The sequence below is a fragment of the Mobula birostris genome, chromosome 5 (assembly GCF_030028105.1).
Source record: "Mobula birostris isolate sMobBir1 chromosome 5, sMobBir1.hap1, whole genome shotgun sequence".
In the NCBI taxonomy this organism is placed as follows: Eukaryota; Metazoa; Chordata; class Chondrichthyes; order Myliobatiformes; family Myliobatidae; genus Mobula; species Mobula birostris.
This window is the reverse complement of record NC_092374.1, coordinates 198,070,155-198,075,414: the sequence shown is the minus strand read 5'-3', so window position 1 is coordinate 198,075,414 and position 5,260 is coordinate 198,070,155.

Sequence of the window (5,260 nt, the reverse complement as noted above, 5' to 3'; positions counted from 1 at the left end):
TTCCGAATTGTTTCCAGAAATTCCAGCCATTGCTGCTCTGCCATCAACCCTGAAGAAGTCCTTGAAAGTGAGACCATAAGACCATAAGACAAAGGAGCAGAAGTCGGCCATTCGGCCCATCGAGTCTGCCCCGCCATTTTATCACACGCTGATCCATTCTCCCATTTAGTCCCACTCCCCTGCCTTTGCACCATAACCTTTGATGCCCTGGCTACTCAGATACCTATCAATCTCTGCCTCAAATACACCCAATGACTTGCCCTCCACTGCTGCCCGTGGAAACAAATTCCATAGATTCACCACCCTCTGGCTAAAAAAATTTCTTCACATTTCTGTTCTGAATGGGCGCCCTTCAATCCTTAAGTCATGCCCTCTTGTACTAGACTCCCCCACCATGGGAAACAACTTTGCCACATTCACTCTGTCCATGCCTTTCAACATTCGAAATGTTTCTGTGAGGTCCCCCCTCATTCTTCTAAACTCCAAGGAATACAGTCCAAGAGCAGACAAAAGTTCCTCATACGTTAACCCTCTCGTTCCCAGAATCATTCTAGTGAATCTTCTCTGAACCCTCTCCAACGTCAGCACATCCTTTGATAAGTGAGGTCTTACCAGTGCCTTATAGAGTCTCAACATCACATCCCTGCTCCTATACTCCATTCCTCAAGAAATGAATGCCAACATTGCATTCGCCTTCTTCACCACTGACTCAGCTTGGAGGTTAACCTCAAGGGTATCCTGCACGAGGACTCCCAAGTCCCGTTGCATCTCAGAACTTTGAATTCTCTCCCCATTTAAATAATAGTCTGCCCGTTTATTTCTTCTACCAAAGTGCATAACCATACACTTTGCAACATTGAATACATTTGTCACTTCTTTGCCCATTCTTCCAATCTATCCAAGTCTCTCTGCAGACTCTCTGTTTCCTCCACCCATCTTTGTATCATCAGCAGACTTAGCCACAAAGCCATATATTCCATAATCCAAATCATTGATGTACAATGTTAAAAGAAGCAGCCCCAACACGGACCCCTGTGTAACACCACTGGTAATGGGCAGCCAACCAGAATAGGATCCCTTTATTCCCACTCTCTGTTTCCTGCCAATCAGCCAACGCTCTATCCACGTATGTAACTTTCCCATAATTCCATGGGCTCTTTTCTTGTTTAGCAGCCTCATGTGCGGGACCTTGTCAAAGGCCTTCTGAAAATCTAAGTACACAACATCCACTGCATCTCCCTTGACTCGCCTACTTGTAATTTCCTCAAAAAATTCCAATAGGTTTGTCAGGCAGGATTTTCCCTTAAGGAAACCATGCTGAGTTCTGCCTATCTTGTCATATGCCTCCAGGTACTCCATAACCTCATTCTTGACAATTGACTCCAACAACTTCCCAACCACCGATGTCAAGCTAACAGGTTATAATTTCCTTTTTGCTTCCTTGCCCCCTTCTTAAATAGCGGAGTGACATTTGCAATCTTCCAGTCTTCCAGAACCATACCAGAATCTATTGACTTTTGAAAGATCATTGCTCATGCCTCCACATTCTCCACAGCTACTTCCTTCAGAACACGAGGGTGCATTCCATTTGGTCCGGGAGACTTATCTACCCTTAGACTATTCACGTGTTGAGTATGTGGCCAAGTGGTTAAGGCGTTCGTCTAGTGATCTCAAGATCAATAGTTCAAGCCTCAGTTGTGGCAGTGTGTTTGTACCCTTGAGCAAGGCACTTAATCACACATTGCTCTAGTCTGTGCGAAGAGTGGCGCCCCACACAGACTTCCAATCTGCGCCTTGTAAGGCATGAAAATGCCCGACGCAGGCCTCTCATAGTCTGAGTCGACTTTCCCTCCCCCCTCCCCCTCCCTAGACTATTCAGCTTCCTGAGTACTTTCTCTGTCGTAATTGTGACTGCGCACCCTTCTCTTCCCTGCCACCCTTGAGTGTCCGGTATACTGCTGATGTCTTCCTCAGTGAAGACTGATGCAAAATACTCGTTCAGTTCCTCCGCCATCTCCTTATCTCCCGTTATAATTTCTCCAGCATCATTTTCTATCAGTCCTATATCTACTCTCACCTGTCTTTTACTCTTAGAGAGAGTTAAAAAACACGTGGACTAAGATGTTAACTGTCCTGTGCTATCACCAGTGAGATCATCAGTTGATCTGCCACCTGTCTTCAGGAGTTTCGGCCTGCTTATGATCAAGACTCCCTCGAGGTGGTGGACCAGCAGTGCTAAAGCATCACTTCCCACTGGTGAGCTTAAAAACTTGGCATCTGCCTCTACCAGAGTTGTTGGTCACTTCCATCCAACAGATAGTCTACTCTTCAGGTGTCTATGCAACTACTGAAGGGTTTGCAAGATATATATACACTGTCTGACCATCTACGCCTCTGAACATACCCATGCTGATCCTGTCTCTGCTGCCTCAGCTGCAGCCCTGCTGGTTGACTTGATCTCTCTTCTAGTGAAGCCAAGGTCATGCAGCCACCTATGGAGAGTGAACGCTCACCTGTCTTTTACCCTTTATATACTTGAAAAAACTTTTAGTATCCTCTTTGATATTATTTGCTAGCTTCCTTTTATAGTTCATCTTTTCCCTCTCAATGACCTTCTTAGTTTCCTTTTGTAAGCTTTTAAAAATTTCCCAATCCTCTGTCTTCCCACTAATTTTTGCTTCCTTGTATACCCTCTCCTTTGCTTTAGCTTTGGCTTTGACTTCTCCTGTCAGCCAAGGTTGCATCCTTTTTCCATTCGAAAATTTCTTCTTTTTTGGAATATATCTGTCTTGCACCTTCCTCACTTCTCGCATAAACTCCAGCCACTGCTGCTCTGCTGTCCTTCCCGCTTGTGTCCTCCCATGTTTTCTTTCTCTCTCTGTCTCTCTCTCCACCAGCCCCTCCCTCCCTCCCTAAATGTTATATGTAATTTCAGAGTTAACACCACTCCTGACTACAATTAACTCCAGATATGCATCCTGTGGGGCAGTAGGAGAGGGAAGAAAGCCAGAAGGCCTCTGCTGTGGCTTAGGGCATGGATCAGAACTCAGAATTATGATATTGTAGCCATTAGTGAGACTTGGTTGTAGGAGGGGCAGGACTGGCAGCTTAGAGTTCCATGATCCCATTGTTTTAGGCATGATAATGCAGGAGGGATTAAATGGGGAGTGATAGTCAGGGAGAATGTCACAGCAGTACTCAGATAGGACAGACTGAAGGCTCATCTACTGAGGTTATCTGGGTGGAACCATGGAAAAAGAAAGGGATGACCAGGTTAATGGAATTATATTATAGATCACCCAACAGTCCGCGGGATTTAGAGGAGCAAATTTGTACAAAGGTCACAGACTATTGCAAGAATCATAAGTTTGTGATAATAGGTGATTTTAACTTTTCATATATTGATAGGGACTCCCATACTATAAAAGGGCTGGATGGGATAGAGTTTGTCAAATGTCTTCAGGAAAGTTTCCTTAATCAATACACAGAGGTCCCAACTAGAAAGTGTGATACTTGATCCGCTAATAGGGAATGAGACAGGGCAGAAGTTTACATAGAGGAATACTTTGCATCTAGTGATCATAATGCCTTTAGTTTCAAGGTAATTATGCAAAAAGATAGAGCTGGTCCTCAACACACACAAAATGCTGGAGGAACTCAGCAGGCCAGGCAACATCTACGGAAAAGAGTACAGTCAACGTTTCAGGCTGAGACATCGACTGTACTCTTTACCATAGATGCTGCCTAACCTGCAGAGTTTCTCCAGCACTTCATGTGTGTTGTTCAGATTTCCAGCATCTGCAGATTTTCTCTTGTTTGTGATCTGGTCCTCAAGTTGAGATTAAAATTGGGAAAAGGCCAAATATGATGGTATCAGAAACAATCTGGCAAGTGTGGATTGCAATAATTTTTCTCTGGCAAAGATGTACTTGGTAAGTGGGAGGCCTTCAAAAGTGTAATCTTGGGAGTACAGAGTTTGTATGTTCCTGTCAAAATAGAAGGTCAGGATAACAGGTTTAGCGAACCTTAGTTTTCAAGAGCTATTGATGCCCTGGTTTAAAAAGAAGGAGGCATGGCAGGTATAGACATAGACATGGCAGGAGAAAATGAGATACTGAGAATAAATCCCTGTCCCCCTCGGGTCCTGTTAGAGGTACGTACGGAAGTTGTAAGACCTAGCAGAGATATTTAAAATTCCCTTAGCCATGGATGAGTGCTGGAGGAGTCGAAGATAGCTAAAGTAGTTCCACTGTTTAAGAAAGGCTATAAAAATAAACCAGGAAATTATAGGCCGATGAGCCTGAAATCAGTACTGGGTCAGTTTTAGAAGGTATTCTAAGGGACTGGATTACTATCTGCCTAGGCAGGGACTGATTTGGGATAGTCAGCATGGCTTCATTATAGAGTTTTCAAGAAAGTTACCTGGAAAGTTGATGAAGGCAAGGCAGTGGTTGTTGTCTACATGGACTTTGACGAGATTCCACGTGGGAGGTTAGCCAATAAGGTTCAGTTACCTGACATGGACGATAAGGTGGTTAAACGGATTAGACATTTGCTTTGCGGGAGAAGCCAGAGAGTGGTTGTAGATGTTTGCTTCCCTGAGGCCTGTGACTGTGGAGAATGGTGCTGCTTCCATTGTGGTTTGTCATCTATATCAATGAACTGGATGATAATGTGGTAAAATGGATCAACAAATTTGTGGATGACACCAAGATTGGGACCGTAGTGGACAGTGAGGAAGACTATTAAAGCTTTCAACAGTGCCTGGACCAGCTGGAAAATTGGCTGAAAAATGTCAGATGGAATTTATTGCAGACAAGTGTGAGGTGTTGCACTTTGGTAGGACCAACCAGGTTAGGTCTTTGGGAAGACAAACAAGCGTAGGACTTACACAGTGAACGATAGGGTACTGAAGAGTGTGGTAGAACAGAAGGATCCATAATTCCTTGGTGGCACAGGTAGATAGGATTGTAAAGAAAACTTTTGGCCATTGGCTTTCATAAATCGAAGTATTGAGTACAGAGTATGTTAAAGTTGTGTAAGATATTAGTGAGGTTTAATTTTCAGTATTGTGTGCAGTTTCGGTCACCTACCTATAGGAAAATAGTTAATAATGTCAATGAGATTGAAAGAGTACAGAGAAAATTTACAGGGATGTTGCCAGGACTTGAGGACCTGAGTTATAAGGAAAGATTGAATAGGTCAGGATTTTATTCCTTAGAACGTAGAAGACCGAGAGGAGATTTGATGGAGGTATACA